Source organism: Polyodon spathula, chromosome 23 (genome assembly GCF_017654505.1).
Source record: "Polyodon spathula isolate WHYD16114869_AA chromosome 23, ASM1765450v1, whole genome shotgun sequence".
NCBI classification, from domain to species: Eukaryota; Metazoa; Chordata; class Actinopteri; order Acipenseriformes; family Polyodontidae; genus Polyodon; species Polyodon spathula.
This window is the reverse complement of record NC_054556.1, coordinates 7,442,543-7,460,542: the sequence shown is the minus strand read 5'-3', so window position 1 is coordinate 7,460,542 and position 18,000 is coordinate 7,442,543. Positions and strand designations below refer to the sequence as shown.

Here is an 18,000-nt window from a genome sequence, read left to right as displayed (position 1 = left end):
ACATTACTTTACAAGGAATGTTTCAGCTCATCTTCACTTATGATAATCAGTAATTCCAAATACTGATAAAACAGACTTAACTGGCTACAGGGAATAGCACATTGTGAAGCCTTATAAAAACAAGCTTTTAGACCCATCTAAACTCTACCCTTGTTACTTTATTTATACATTTTAAGCAGCATTCTGTAAATCCTATTCAAATGCCTGTTACATTAGCAAGTTCTGTCGTACCTCTAGATTCCCATTGGTGCTGCCATAAAGTTGCTGTTTCAGTGAAACTGAACATTATATAGGCTTGATTCACATTCCGTTATAGGCCACTGATGCTCCATTTTTATTACAAAAAAAAAAATCTCCTGTGAAATCATGAGGTTTATTGTTAGAATGGGTGAATCACAAAAGCGGCTTTCTGGAAATCTTCCAATGAAATGTACATTATTTATTTAAATGTGCAGTATGGCTCTGTTTTACCATGTGTAACCCGATGAGTATTTAGCACCATTACAATAAATAATGTTACACATATACCGGTATGTGTAACTTGAAAATCTAAATCCCAAAAACGCAACAAAGAAAAAGCAAATAACTACGCATTATTAATTATTCATCAACACTATTTATATCCGTGAAAACTCAGAAATGACAAAAACTGATGCCTGAAATATTACTGATTTCACTAGCTACAGAATAAGCCTGTAATGTAGATCATTCCGTCTGGATGCTGTTTTGGGACAAACTAGTTAAACAAAGGCAAAAAAGATACCAGCATTTACAATACGTTACTGTACAAAAAATATAACTAAAGTCGTTGGGCCACATTGCAATGTATTCCTAATTATATTATTATAGCTTATGTTTCTTCTCCTTTCATTGTCTGTAGTTAAATTCATGTTTTTTTTATGTTGCTTGAGATGAGTTGTTTTATTATCTTACTAACTGCAGGTAAATACAAACACTTGATGATGCAATGACTCCATTGTGATGGCATACCTATGACATCAAACGTTGCACACTTCCAGTGTATGTTGTATTAATTATTGCATTTGGAAACATTTATGCCAAATGAATTAAAGGACTGGAAACACGAAGGGTATTGTGTACATCATAACGAGAATCTACAAGTAAAATGCATTTTTTTAAAACTATCTAAATAGAATAGAGTGCAATTATAAAAATGTAAGCACCACTCATATTTGCACACTTTAAAAGACCATTGTGTGAATCAGTGACTGTAGAAGAAGGGGCTGGAAAGGGGCTAGAATGTAGCTTGTTGCATTTCCTTGTCCAAAAATAAAAGGGTAAACATGATCATGACACACTTTTTGGATTTAATTTAGGCCTTCCTCTTCCCAGGCAGGAACCTCAGCAAGCATGAATGAATTCAGAAACCTCTTCATGCTGTTTGTAGTGGGTAAATCCTCGCTTCCAGAACAGACATTGACCTGTATTTTATTACAAAGATCATCCTTTTCGTCAACTGTTGTACTACTGCATGTATGATTGCTAATTTATGAGGACGTAAATGTAAGTTCTTTAATGCAACACTAAAATGTATTGACTGCAAGACGGTTCTGTGTTCTTATCCATCTTAAAATTTAAAAAAATAATAATAAATTAAGATTTCATGAACAAATGTATCCTATATGTCTGTGTATGTCTAGTTTTCTTCATGCTCATTTGGAAGTGTGTCTTGATGTTTTATATACCATACAATGAAGGTCAGTATAATTGCATAAGCTGTTATTTTCCATCCAAGCTCCAAATTTTCAATCAACCCAACTCTGTAAATGGCAGATCCATTTAAAAAAAAAAAAGTGTCAAGAGCAGGCTTGGCTGTCATTCAGTCTGTCATGATGGGTATGTGTAATGGTTTGTTTTATGCTGTGTTGTAATTGCTGTTTCACTAGAATGTATTTAGTAATTTTGTACCTCAAAAAGACCTTCGATATAAGTGAATAAAGCATGGTCCACCTTTTGTAGAGTACTGCCATAATAACATTAATCTAATAAATACTACTCTAATATAATGCTACTATCCCACTGTGTTTAAATACACCCCTCCTAATTTTGAGCTCAGTAATGTTTAAGGTCATTACATTAATCCAAAGTTGATTGATTACATGTCCATTTTATTGATCCCATTCTGAAAACTTACTGGTAAAGCATTCATAAATCAATTTTTCTACCATAGACTTTGACCACCTTCTATGACAAAGTTATGCCCTGTCATGTAATCGGAGGCTTCAGATGCCAAGTAAACCACTGCAGCTTGCAGGTCTGTCACTTGAGCCAGTCGTCCAGCAGGGATATCTGTCAGCCAGCGCTGTACCAGTGGCTTCAGAGCTTCAGAATGGATGAGAGGGGTGTCAACAATTCCTCTGTAAAAAGAAATAGAAATCAGTCATTAAGTTACAGTTTTACAAACTGTTACAAAATCACAGTGAATGTGCACAGTAATGTTGGGAGTATACTATGCTTTAACCAACAGGATAGCTTGTACTGGAATTATTTTACTGATCTGGCCTTTAAATTTACATTACATTATTTCAGTTTTTTTGTTTGTTTTTGTTTACTTAATGTTTTATGAATACAAAAATGATCAGGTCATGTACAAGCCTGAAGTTCATTAATGTCATTTTTAAGTTAAAACAACAGAACTAAAATGTAAAAACCAAGAGGTTTTTTTTTTTTCTTTTCTTTTTTTTTTTTATAGCGGTAGTCATAAAGCTTTGCCTTTTCAGCCATTTCACCTAGAACGAGTAATGGATAAATGATCTACACTCGAAGGATAACATTGTTAAAACAATACTTTTCCTATTATTTGAAATATGACATAGATTGCTTCAGTGAGTCTTGGCAGACCTTTCCTCAACCACAGATTTATAAATAAAAGACCAACATGTTAGAAATGGCTCAAAAGATGTAAAGTGTTGTAACACTGTACTTTGGCTTTGTGTTGGCATTACAGAAAAAAAAATGTAGACCCCCAAGATTTTCTACTGTTATCAGTACTGGTTTTATTTAAACTCATTTACACCTCATTGCAGGGGCATACACATATAGATGTTTAGAAGAGCTGCTTTATAAATACGATTAATAATTGAAATGGCATTATCAATCACCAAACTTCCAATAAGAATGCCTGTTGAATTTGTCATGATTTGGCTTCACAATCTGTTTTTAACAGCAAAGCTCACTTCTCTGAAAGGCACTGGTTGTAAAACAGACGCTGCCTTCCTATTTGCAAGCTTTCTTGAACTGTTCTGTTCTTTTCTTGATTAGTCTTGGTTTCCTAGGACAACAGCAATGTTTCTCCACTTAATGAAATGTTTAATTTGTTGAGTCTCTGAACAAACATATTTACACAACTGTGTCTAATGAGAAATTACTTTCAACTTCACAGACACGACAGTGAGTAAAACCTAACCCTCCTACTCCTCTTCATTAGGGTGACATAAATGCATTCCTCGCGTTAATAAAAATTCTAACATTCTGATAAATTAATGCTTGCATAGTACATGTGACACCTTGGTTAACATATTCAACCTCAATTATATTTCTGTTCAGCACCCTGTTATCTGGAACCTTTCCTGGCAAACAGAGGTGCTGTTTTTTCAGCAGCCAATTTTCTAGATAATGTAGCTTATCAACACTGCGGGTAAACTTGCCAATGAAATCAGTCTGCAGTGAACCACACAGCCTAATTGCATCCCTTTTTTATGCATATTTACTGACTGTCACTTCAAAGAAATCAGTGGTCCATTGAGTCACCCAGTTAGCAGAAAGAATTGCTTCTTGAAAATTAAAATTAGCAAACAAGCTAGTGATAAATAAAAAAAATGAACCAAGTCACTGAATGGTGCTTTGTTCCATCACTTCAGTTTATCCCTAATTTATTTTCCCCCAGGTAAATTGTAAAGATTTGCTGCAGCATCTGAAGGGAACAGCAAGCCACAGCTGAGTAAAAGAGTGCCTGTTTTTTTTTAAATGTATATATTTATTTCCCCCCCCAGACCAAGGCTTAATAGACAAACAGATGCCAACAACACCCGGTTGTTGACGTGACACTCACAGTGAAGATGCTAATGTGATTCTCTAATTGAATAAAACAATTACGAGTAAACTGTTAATGCATCCCTGAAGATGAAAAATTTAATTAAGCCACTGCAAGGACTAAGATAAATTAATATTGTACAGCACTTTCAGCTAATTTGCTTCACTTTTATGCATAAGCAACACATTTTTTTTTCAATTTTCTTCTGGTATATAGTCGGCACAGCCCGATCAGGATACTGGTAATCAGGATTTCTGCTTAAATGAGATTGGGTTTTTCCCAATGCTATTTATGTTGCTTAATTGGGACGTCACTTTGTTTAATTGGGATACAGTATTTGTAAATGATGAACGAAGATCGCTTTGCAGACCAAGACAGGTTCATGTAGCAACAGTGCAGTGAGTACGTGATTACAATGTGAGTTGCGTAAACCACGTTGAACACTTGAAGAAGCTGGAGTCTCCTGTGGTTTCTCAGGCTGCTGTGGCACAGAATGTTGGCTTGTCAACATCGCAGGTGCCACGCCTTGGGATAAGATGTGATTTCATTCTTTTTCATTTCATGTTTAGAATTAAAAAAAAAAAAAAAAAAAAAAAAAAGCTGACTCTTATTTTAAATGTAAATTAAATTACATATTTAAGATGGAATCATAATGTGATGCTTTTTATTTTGATTTAGAAACAGAAAGGTGACTAAGGTCGTCTCAAATGCTCAAATAACTTCCAGTAAGTAATATGACCACAGCAGGCAATCTTACTCTTCAGAAAGTCCATATTCATTTGTAATAGCTAATACCTGTATTAGGAGGTAAACGAGGGGATGAAACAGGAGCGAAGGATAGAAGAGTAAAACCACAATACAACTAAGACACATACATTAGGTCATGTGAGGTAATCAAAGACACTGAAACATGCCTGAGGATTACTTACGGTGAAAGGCAGTTGACTTGGACTCCTCTGTCAATCCACTCGGTGCCGAGTGTCTGAGTCAGCTTCAACACCCCAGCTTTTGATGTGTTATATGCCAGCTGTTTCTAAGGATGAGGGACTGCATGAAGAGGAGTGATTATTCAGAACATGTTGAAATAGAAATGGGACTGGAGTGCAAATTTGTGAAGTAGAAATGTGTTTGGTCCTCTGTCATATTTTATTCATGAATAAGTCTGTAATATTCCTGAAACCCATTATTAAAGTCAATTATTGTCTCTTTCTAGTGACAAACTGGTGACCAAATAAAATGGAGCACCTTTTCTGTGCATTGAAGATGCACTTTTACTAGCATTACTTTGCTAATACATTAATGCATTAAAGAAACCTGATCATGTCTCTTCCTTAGAGTAATTTATGATAAACTAATACATATTTTGCACAGTATAATCATAAAAATGCATATATTATATTAAATATTTGGGTATTTAAATACATTCGTGATGCTCTAACTCAGTGTATAAAATAGGCCTTTCCATTAAAATGTATTCATGTATAGTTTTAATATCTTTAGACTGTTATTTTGTTACGTGCTGTGGTATACCTGATATTGTATTTAAACAACATAAGATAAAACAGCAAATATAATGCATTAGTTGTTTGGTTATGCATTATGTCTTGGGAACAAAGCAATCAGACCATTTGTTGCCTTGACCATCACAGATGTTTTACCCTGCATGGGAGGCTAGTATGCGCCCACTTTCAATCAGTTGATTAATTATCATACACAGACTCCAAGTTATATACAACTTTTGTAGTTAACCTTCTCACCCTGTGCTACAACTAACTGCCAAGCCTCCTAAACCTGTAAACCGATGATAAATATTATGGGGTTGCACAACAGACACTTGTTAATGACTGCTCTTGGTAAGGATTTTTGCTTCATGTTTAACACTGTGTATTTGTTTTAAAGGTTAACTAATGTAGCAACTGTAATTATGCTTACAAAGACCTGTCAACTGGATCCAAGGTTATAAATGATCAATAATGTGATTACATTTCTTTTTTGTGTGTGTGTGTTTTCCTGATTTAAGAAGCAAAATTAAAAGGTTTCAAAAGTAACACCGCTGGATAACTATGAGACCGGACTAGTGATATCAAAGTGGAAATAAAACCTGAAAGAGAGAGACCTACATGAAATCCAGCTTTGCTTAAAAAAAAAAAAAAAAAAACATCCATGGTTTTCAGATCAGTCAAGAAATGAAGCAGCTAATTTGAAGCAGCTAAATTTCAGCAGGATGCTTTGAAAGCATGCTCCTTATCCCCGGGTAATTGTTGACAGAACTGATGCTTATTTCATGAAAGCTAAACTTTTCATTAAATCAGATTTTAGATTAATTCATTCTTATTTGAGACGTCACACCTGTGTAGCAAGACACTTACACAGCATTTCATTGCCAATTACTGCACTGCAGGTTGCCTCGCATAATTTCAAGATCCACTCATAAAACCCCAAGAAGAAAAATGGCATCTAAGAAAATAAGACTCAGAAGAGGTTGTATGAACCGCATTGCTAACATTACCCTTACTCAAGTTTTTAAAATGCTTAGTAAGACAACCCCATTAATATAATTCTGAACTCACAGCAGTAAAGTTCAGAAAATGTAAAAAATTTGAAATTGTAATCTGTAAAGCTTTTATTAGATTATGCTTCGGTGCAGATGTCAAATCTTCTGTATTACTGACATGAAAGGTGCCACATTCAAACGTGTTTTTAGTTTATATTACTTATACTTGTACCAAATGCACATTGTTTGTTAGCTGTTTTGGCTGACTCCAAAGCGGTTGTTATCACAGGATTGTGGTAAGGTAGGTGTAGACTTTACAGCCTGTGAATTGCGTGCGCACCGTGCATTGTGTGCATGACTGTGCAGTTTCATTTAACATCTCAATGTGCACCCCTTGTGTATCATGCACCTTTTGTGTAATGTGCACCTCTTGTGTATCATACAGCCCTTGTGTACTACACGTCCCGTGTAAAGCTCACGGCCTCCCATAATAAACGCATTAATTCCGCACAAACTGTAACACTTGTTATAACGTCAGACAATGCCAATATAAAATCTTTGGCTTTAGTAGTATTTTTCTAAAGTAAAGAAATGCTAGACTATAACAAAAGAAAAACTGAAAATAAAGGCTGACAGACTGGACTCCAGTATAATGTGCCACAATGCTTCTACACTTTGTAATAGGGTGCATGGAGTATGATGGTAAATATGAAGTAAATCAAACACAATATAAGATACAGTATCAGGGTTTCTAGATTTCAAGTAGAATTGAAGTCCTGATACCATCTTTCGGTTATTGTAGGTGTTATTGTATTGTATTTCTGGTGTATTTATAATACTGTATCTTTGTTCAGTGTATATTGGGTAACACATCTTAAGGTCTGAAATATATATATATATAGCAATAATAAAAGAAAATAACAACATATGTACATTCTTGTGAAAGAAAAGTACATACACTTTATTTTAGCCAACAGATGGATATAACACTGTCATTGTGGATTTTAATTAGACTTTCATAGCTACATTTTCTTACCTAACTTGGCAAAAGACAGCACCATCTGATTCTACATTATGACAATATTATAACAGCTGTCCAGACCAATAAAGTAAATTCCTAAAGGACTGTGCTTAATGTGTGTAATTGATCACTTTTTTGCATTGGCCTCTATTTACCAGCGTGTTACTGCTTTACAGATTAGCTCAGCAGTTGGCACTACTGCCCATATGGTACAAAAGTGTATTGGCTATTTTACTATATTGCTGATGAAGTGGTGCTGCTCTTGCTTAGGCACCTGTTGGAAAAATTACAAAGTACAATAAGGACTTCCCGTTTTACAATTCCCACAGTTAAAACTGTGTATTACTGTCAGATATCATTTCCACTATTGAGGAATTGTTCCTGGCTATATACTACTGGTACTGAACTAAACCTTGGACCTAAAATAACACATGCTATTAATAAAACAATTTTCCTTTTTGTTCAAGGCTTTGCAAACAATTGCATGATGCTGGTTACCTATTTGCAACAGATAAAAAATCTGATTAAAAAGATGTGTTTGTTTGTTTTATCAATGTCAGTATAACAAAATAAATGTTGTGTTTAACATTGTTTTATTCCAGTGAGAACTGTTGCAAACTGTGTCTTAAATATATGGGTGATATTGTAAAAATACATCACATTTCAGTGCAGGGTGAAAGGATAAGGACATTAGCCTTTATTGTAAATTATAGTTCTGACTTTATACTTTGGCCTATTACTACCAAAGAACTATTAAAATAGGTGTATTGTGTTCAAAACACTCACCGATTTATTTCAAAGGTTTATCTTCACCACCAAAATCAAGTTCTTACTGTAAATATGTATTATTGCAGGAATACGATATTTGAATATAAATTTAAGATAATAAGACACAAGGCTCATCACTCACCTATTAAGCTTGCCATGGATGCTGTGTTAATTATCTTTCCATATCCTTGCTTCAGCATAATACGACCTGCAGCCTGTGACAGGAATTAGGGAAAGACAAATGAGTCTTTTATGAACATGCTAATATTGACATGATAACAAATTACAGAGAGATATACTCTAGTGGAAAAAAAACAGCATCTTTCAGAACTTCTATTTTTAGCCTTTACTTCTCCATATACAATTAAAACATTAACAGAAGGGACATCACATGATTGCTTGGTTTTTTCATGTCACTGCTAAAAGTGTGCAATTCAGGTTTGGATGAAAGGAGACAAGGAAGATGTACTGCGTTACTTCAGAACAGAGCTAACAATGTTATTATACATACTTGACAGCACATGAAGGTTCCCTGCAAGTTTATGTTAAAAGTCTGATTCCACTCTTTCAATGTTGTGTTTTCACTGGCAGAATTTGCATTGATTCCAGCATTATTGCATGCTATGTGAATTGTACCCCATTTGGATACAATCGTATCAATCATTCTTTGCACATCCCCAGACTTGCTAACATCTGCAGCAATGGAAATGGACTGAATACCTGGATTGACAAGAGACATTACTTTTAATTAAAATAAGAGAGAGAAAAACCCAGTAATTTGAAACTAATTAGAATCTTAAGCGATGCCAAAGTCTTATTTTAACATGTCGAACTTTAGACTTTAAAAAGCAACGGAAGGTATCCCGTTTCCAAGCTCTTTTTAACTATGTCATTTTAATGTGCTCTGCTGTTAAAATGTAACACACAGCACCATCTGCTGGTAAAACTCTAGTACTGTACATGAATGTTTGTTGTTATTTTATATCAATTACATTTCTCCAGTACAGTATTACATGTTTAGTGGAAACATTTTAAAATATAATCTACTTAATTCAATAACAGTATCTTTGTAAATACTTTGATTTTACACCTTTACAATTAATCAAAAAAAGTTCCTAAATAACTATGAACAGACATTAATTTCTTAGAATGTGGAATTCTTAATTGAAGGTATTGATACAGTAATTACCTTCAAACACACACTGTATATGTGGTCTTACCTTTTAGTTTAAGCTCATATGCTACAGATTCTGCCTTCTGCCTTGGAGAAGGAATCTATGAAAAAGACCTAGGAGTTTTTGTTGACTCAGAAATGTCTTCATCTAGGCAATGTGGGGAAGCTATAAAAAAAGGCTAACAAGATACTCGGATACATTGTGAAAAGTGTTGAATTTAAATCAAGGGAAGTAATGTTAAAACTGTACAATGCACTTGTAAGACCTCATCTTGAATATTGTGTGCAGTTCTGGTCACCTCGCTAGAAAAAAGATATTGCTGCTCTAGAAAGAGTGCAAAGAAGAGCGACCAGAATTATTCCGGGCTTAAAAGGCATGTCATATGCAGACAGGCTAAAAGAATTGAATCTGTTCAGTCTTGAACAAAGAAGACTACGTGGCGACCTAATTCAAGCATTCAAAATTCTAAAAGGTATTGACAGTGTCGACGCAAGGGACTTTTTCAGCCTGAAAAAAGAAACAAGGACCAGGGGTCACAAATAGAGTTTAGAAAAAGGGGCATTCAGAACAGAAAATAGGAGACACTTTTTTACACAGAGAATTGTGAGGGTCTGGAATCAACTCCCCAGTAATGTTGTTGAAGCTGACACCCTGGGATCCTTCAAGAAGCTGCTTGATGAGATTTTGGGATCAATAAGCTACTAACAACCAAACGAGCAAGATGGGCCGAATGGCCTCCTCTCGTTTGTAAACTTTCTTATGTTCTTATGTTCTTAACTACAGCGTCTACAGTGGCAACCTTTGCCCCTGCTTCTCCCAGGGCGTGTGCAAAGGCTCTGCCAATCCCCTGACCTCCACCCGTGACATAAGCAGCTTTTCCATCCAGTCTCAGGAGAGCCAGGATGCTTTTTCCATGCAGGCCAGAAAACTCTCCCCATCCCATTCTATGAAGGTTGACTTGGTTGAAATACCGTACATCAAATTTCTTAGATTTATTTTATTTTTTTCAATATTAAGAGACACATATTTTAAGGAAACAAAATTAAGGCTAACAATATTATATTGATTTTCTGTTACAATAAAAGAATGGTATTGCCACAATAAGATGGCTCATGGGTCTAACCCATTGGTGCCTTCAGGGCAGCCAGCTATAAAGGGAAGCAGCCAGGGCACTCCCAATGAGTCGTCTCCCCCCCCCGCCCCGCCCCCCCAAAGAAAAACCCGCTCTGCTGCGATGTGGAGAAAAGGGAGGTGGTGAGTGAAACTAAATGAGGTGACATGTTTCCCTATCAGCTGGAAGATAATTGAGTTCCCTTCCAGAAATAGCAATGCACTATTTTGTATTAGTAATATACATCAAACAGGAGATGTTTTTTTTGTTTTATTTTGTTTTTTTCTAAGACTATTCTATCAAAGAATTTAGGTACACTGATAAAATTGACTGCACTGAATGTTCCTGTTTGGAAGTTAGAAAATAGCTTCACTAGCTATCAGTTCTTCTGTTTGGAACCCTAAATGCCTTTTAAAAAATAAAGTAATACATAAATGTGTAAAAATATGTTGATGTGATCTCTAGGGGTGTTTTAGTAAACCTTGATGTATAGCTTGAATATTACATTATCCGGAGAATTGTAGATTCATTTAATGCAGTGAATTGGATTTACCAGTAACATTAGTCTTCAAACACAAGTGTTATTATCTTATTGTTGTGTCAATGTCTATTATAATCAAAACCTTTTAACTACATTAACAATTCCAATCTTAATGGAACAAGAACCCTTTGTGCCAATTCATGTAGCCATTAAAGTATACCATTACCATATTTGTATATAAAATAGTATTCTTTGTGCACAGCAGTACATTTTAATTACTTAGTGCTCAACACCACGGCAATACAACACTGCTGTCAATCACCTTAAAGTGTAAAAGAGACATGTCAAACTGAGAGTACAAAAGATAATTTACAACAAGATAAAAATACCAGCAATTGCAAATTTGACAGACTATTTTTATAACAGTCTTCTGTGCACTTAATGAGACATTCCTTAGAGACTTTTACTTGAAGGGTTACAAGCCTCCTCCCAAACAAGTATGATCTTGCTACAGCCTGAAACACTGGGATGTTATAATGAGAACCAGCTCTGTGTTACACCTCAGGCAAGAATTATAAAAGCAGGGTTTTTTTTTTTTTTTTTTTTTAAACTGTGTGTTATGCCAATAACATGTTACAGTAAACACATACAACTATGGCCAAAAGTTTTCCACTACCCTATATAATTACACATTTTGCTTCATAAAGTTGAATGAAACCTGCTAAGCCTGTTACATTAACATATTGAACTACATTGTTTTTTGTTTGTTTGTTTGTTTGTTTTTAAATGATGTCACAATCCTAAAATTCTAAGGGATACAAAACCTTTGGTCATAGCTGTGCAGAGCTAAACAAATGGGTTATAAGGTGGCAGCTTTCTAAAATATTTAAAACCTATAAACATATCTTGATTGTTAGTCTGGTGTGTACACACTTCCTACCTTCTGCTCTTTTTCTGCTGTTGCATTTGAGGCTCTTCTTATTATGCTTATCCCATCTCGCACAGGTAGGATCACCTTCAAAAAGCATCATTAGACAAAGTCATTACTGGTATCTGACTGACAATAGGAGTTTCAGCCTTGAGGAGCTGAGATCCTTCTGTTTTACATTAACATTGACAGGGTCTCCCAAAGTGTGAAGAGAGGTCACAAAATAAGGACATTGATATAAGAATATACAAGAATACAGATGTAGTTAGGTACTGATCTGTGGATATTTTGTCAGCAGTTGGCTTCAGAAAACATTTACGACAATAAGTATAATGTAGAAAACACATTTTAGAAATCCTCTCTCTTACAGGGTAATTGCTTATACTTTTATAAGTGATCAGAATTTGATAGTGCTGTTTATGAAAAATACATGTACACTGTACTGACCTTTATAAGCATGCAGCAGCATGTTTGAATGAGGGACCTTGTTTCAACACTATACTAATACTACCATGCTATATTAAAATACTATTAGTATTCTGAACCTGTAAGAATAATGACTGAAGATGACAAGAGGAAATCCAAGAACAGCCTATGGAATGAACAATCTATTGCTTATCTAGACATGAGAAAAGTGTGAGGTCTATTACTTTTTCACAGCAACAAAGTAGCTTCAGTTCAACCAAGAAGATAGTATTGGTGTCTCACAAGAAGCATGTCTATACTGCTGACCTAATGGATTAGCAAGAATATTCTGTCCATGTATACATTGAATAGCCTTATTGGTCATTTATACAGTTGTCCAGAGCAGCTATGTTAAACTACATTGTTAACTTCAGCTTAGTTATTGAAAATTAATTTCACTTTAAATGGAATATCATATGAACAAAATCTGGACAGCTTTATATTCTATATGCATTTTCTGGAACCTTTTAAGTAATGTAGTCATTTAAACTTAAATCATTATTAGAACTAGCAATGTCTACTTATATAAAGTGAAACATTTTCAGTGTAGGGTATATTAGTAAGGGAATATGAGTAACACATGTACTGTATTAACTGTTTGTTACACTGAGTTCAGCAGTCCATGCTGTCTGTCAAGGCAGACTTTAACTGTCATTCATCTGCATCACAGGTACATGTGGGTGTGGTCAAACACTGCTGGGATTTGTGACGTGTTCTGGGTTGACTATCTTCCACTTCAGTAAGGGGAACTGTGTAGTGCACTGGCACCATGAAACAGTGTTGCTGACCTGTTCTACACGAGGATCATTTTGAAGAGCTTCGTTAAATTTCTGACGGCCAGGCCGTTCTCATCAGTGGCATCCTTCAGAAAAACCTGCCCTTTGAATAAAGAATTATCCACGCAGATCACACCATCTGCACGGAGTAAATTGTTATCCAAGACACAATTGTAGTAGTTGATGTAGTTGACTTTATCAGCATCAATGAACACAAAGTCAAACTGTTCACCAGTAGCAGCCAACTCCTAAAAAAGGAAAAAAAGCCATTATTAACTGTACCTGAACCTATAGAATAACAAGTTGTAGAAATTACATACATATTAACCGGGCGTTAAATACATACAGTCCCCTTTAACTTAGGTCACCGATAGGTCACCAAGAGATGCCAGTTCCATGAAATGTAGGCAACTGTTTCTAACAATTTTGATTTAGTTTGCCCAACAAGCCAGAACAACAGATGATTAAGACCTACTCTAACAACAAGCTGAATCGCCAGTTCTCAAGTTCTGAAAAAAAACTCTACTTAAAACAGGGAACCCGTTCCTCTCAATCCCAGCCCTGGTCATGAGATCAATGCAATATTTAATTGCTAGTCCTGTGTGTTTTCTTTACATTTATCAACGTTACTAGACTGGCCACAGTATAATTGTTCAAGGTTAAGTGTCTAGTAGCATATTCTACCAAGCAGTAACAGATGGAGACTTGATATCCATCCCATTGAAAACTTATTGCTACAGTATTATAAAATGTGTGTACAATTAATAAAGATTGGGTGTAAATTATGAGGGTGGGGTGGAAAGTAAACTTGAACTTTTATTGAACACAATGACTGCGATAAAGCAGAGCAACTCGAACACAGTTTGACAGTACACTAGGATCTTAGTTTAAATATTTAAGAGAAAAGATCAGTACTATTGGGCTGTATTAATAATTAAACCAAGCCTACTCCCCACAGTGGTAACTGTGATGTACATTTTGACCATAATATAGAAAAGTTTTTAGTTTCATTATTTGTACTTTACTGCTACTCACAATACAGGCAGGAGTGTGTTCATACTGCTCTATATATTCATAAATGATACATGACTGAGCACACTTTATATCCCCTAGTGAAGCTTCCTCTCAGGGGATACTGGAAAGAAAATGCAATTTCTGATCATAATGGCTCATAGCAGCAAACACTATCTACTTATCCTAGCTATTTCCAGCTATTCTGGACTGCTTTCTGAATTAACCTTTCATATCAATGAAGCTATTCTGCACACCAGAGGCGCCAGAACAATTTCATGCATAATTTATTCACTCAGTTCAGTACTAAACATAAAGTCCTTGACTTTGTCAAGGTGGGTTTTGTTGGCTGAGCTCCCAGTCAGCGTTCAGACAAGGCAAGCGTAAATTCGAATTGCGGCTTAACCCCCTAGCCCTCACCAGAGTGGACCTGAAACAATACATATGTGTGAATTGGAAAACAGCACCGTTTTAAATCTCACAAACAGAAACGTACAGTAAGACTCTCTGATCATTGTTTTCTACATTGGCTTTTCAGAACATATAGCAAGGATAATGGAGATACAATACAAAACAACAAGATTATATTCTGGCTCCTACATTCTGACACATTGCAGTCCTCCTTTTTGCATGTCAAACATGACCTTATATAATGCATAAAAGCTGTATACTGTAGTGACTCACATATAACAGATGTTTAAATCATTCAAATATATTCAGCATCTAAGCATTCTATTTAGTTTTAAGACCAAAAGATCAACCAGGAAAGGGTTAATAAACATCTTCATTCATAATAATCACCTTTAATGATTCCATGGCCGGACCAATTTTCACAGTTATCTTCTTACCATGTGGGGACTTGTCAAATATAGGTTGGGTAAATTCTTTCAGGTATGGTTCTATTTCACAAGCAATTAACTTGCCATCCTCGGGTAATCCTTCTGCCATTGCAAGAGCTCCATACCCTGTAAACATGCCAATCTCTAACACGCTCCTGGCCTTAACCATGTGGACAAATGTCTTCAAGACCTGACCTGTCAGTAAGAATAAAACGTTTCATAAAAACAAATCACATATTTCAAAACACTGTGTATTACAACAATAGATGGAGGGTACAATGTGTTATCACCCTCATGCTGTGTTGATCGAGCTATGAAACCTTAATCATATTACCTTAATACAGGAACATTACCCTCCATTGGGATGTAGGAAATATGTACGAAGAAAATGTATTGTACTTGCAGTATGAAGAAAATGTGCAGAGAACTGAAATCTTATAAAAGATGTTTGAGATTTCCATACATTTTGCTTGTCATGCTTCCATTAGCTACTGTATATGAAGTTTTGTAAGATACATAAAACTAATATATCCAGTTAGATCTTCAGTTGCAAAATGCTTTCCTGTGTATCATATTATATATCATATACTAGGTTGAAGAAAGTTCATGGTCAGCAGTTGTGACTTGCATTAATTCAGGTCGGCTAACCTTAAGGCATTTCGCCCAGTGCTTGAAATTCTCTCCCCACCATCAACAGCTCATTTTCTCTCATTAACTAGCCAGCTGCCACACCTGTAATTAGAGGCACACTTTCCTACTGTATGAGTAACATCTGTTGGCCCCAAAGACACTTCTGAAGTGAAATGACCTAGGAAGTCTAAGAGACTACTGAAAGTGACATGAAAACTGTGAGTGCTTTCTTAAAGCCAACATGGTAACAGAGATCATTTTTCAAAATGAAAATAAGTCTTTGCTTTCATGTGCGTCTTTTAAAACAGTAGGCAATAGGTTTAAGTATCATTAGGCATATGGACCGATATATATATAATATATATATATATATATATATATATATATATATATATATATATATATATATATATATATATCCTTAAAATAGAAATAACATCTTACCTTCAAAATGGCCAGTAATGCATTTTTCGGGAAGCTTAAACATTGTTTTGCCGCTTTCATATATTTTGTTCCAGTCATGGTCCATTGTTTTCCTTAAAAGGTCAACCAGTGCATTTTATAGGATACATTTTAGTAATTCTCAAGAAAATGGAAAGCATTTGAATGAATGATTCAGGAAGAAATGAAATACCTGTAAAGAGCTGACAGGTGTTCACTCTCCTGATCAGTCACATCTTCGAGATACAAGTCTAATCCGGACACAATACTCAAAGCCTTCTGCAAGTAATTCTTCAATTCTTCAGGGACACTGGGGTCCGCCTCTGCTATCTCTTTGGCTTTTGTTAAGTATTCTTCCACAAACTCCAGTGGTGTATCTGAAACTAGTGAAAAAGAGCAGAATAACATGGCAAGTGAAATGGTGAACATGCATTTCTACATTTATTCTGCAATCAGTGATCAGAAGATAGACATACATTTTGACTGTAGCTTGCCACGGTAAACATGAAGCACAGCGAGTATCAGGAAAGCACGACGGACAGCATGTACAGCATTGAGTTTACTGTAAATCTTTTCCCCCCTGTGTAAACTGGCAGCTAGATAAGTTGCAAACACGAACACACACACACACACTTTCATTTGACATTCTTCCAAGCAGTTCGTAATGAGAATCAGAGATTTGTAAACATTCTAAAAATAAACGTTTTTCACAAAAGCCTCTCCTTTACAGAATATATAGGCTTTTTGTTGTTTTTTTGCGATACGCACTGGCATCTTCACGGACTGCCTTTGCCAATGCACACACAAACACAATATTATCTTCCACTTTTTAATTTACACATCCCAACGCAAATGATTAATTACTGCTGTGATTGCAGGATAAATACTGAGATTTATCATAAGTTTGACAGTGTCTTATACAAAAGTTTTCTCTACACTGTAATCAATTATTTGTTCTGGAAAATAATTTTATACGACAGCAGCCCCTCAGTATAGCTTCTCTGCTTTTATAATGCTTGTAAACAATGTCGTAGTCCCTTATTAGGGACAAGAGAGTTACTGGACATAAATATTGTTCTTTAGTTTTACATACAACTGTATTTACTGTCCCTGTCTTATTCACTAAGTTTCAACACAAGGATTGAATTACATTTTATTTCCATGTGTATTCTGCAATCAATGGTCAAAAGATAGATACATTTTGATGGTTGTCTGCCACAAGCAAACAAATTGGAAGTGGAAGAATGCTACAGTTTCAAACAAACTTTATTTTCTATGCCAAGCTGTATTCAATTTGTGAAAGTTATTTAGATATAGTGACTTCATTAGACCAAACTATGTACAAAGGAAAATACAGTACTAACTTTTTATGATATCTGGAAGAGTGGTTCTTAAGATAAAGCTAATATTATAAGTTTGATACGCAAACATAAATACATAATTATTTGCTAAAATATAAAGAAAATCCATTCAGCCTTCTTAGATCATTTGTAGTTTACAGTATATTCTATATTCCTGAAGGTAAAGCAAAAGCAAAACATATTACATGGCAATCAGATAGTTGTCAATGTCTTTTTACAGTACGTGTAGAAAAAATTGTCCCCACGCCTTCAATGTCTTCTTTCTTGACATTACCAACCTGCTGCTTCCCTCAGTGACTGGCATGCTTTGCAGCCAGTGACATGCTGTGACCCCAAAAACACTGCCGAGCTGACCGAGGAGTTAAAACCATAACTACCTGAAAATAAGTTATGGTATGCAAACCCTTGCATTTGTTTGCAACAGCTGTGCATGTGCGATCTAGAT

General features: G+C 35.3%; 1 pseudogene; it reads right to left on the bottom strand.

The window, feature by feature from the left end:
* Nucleotides 1–2,129: 2,129 nt before the first annotated feature.
* Nucleotides 2,130–16,602, bottom strand: LOC121298396 (annotated as a pseudogene).
* Between the last annotated feature and the right edge of the window lie 1,398 nt (nt 16,603–18,000).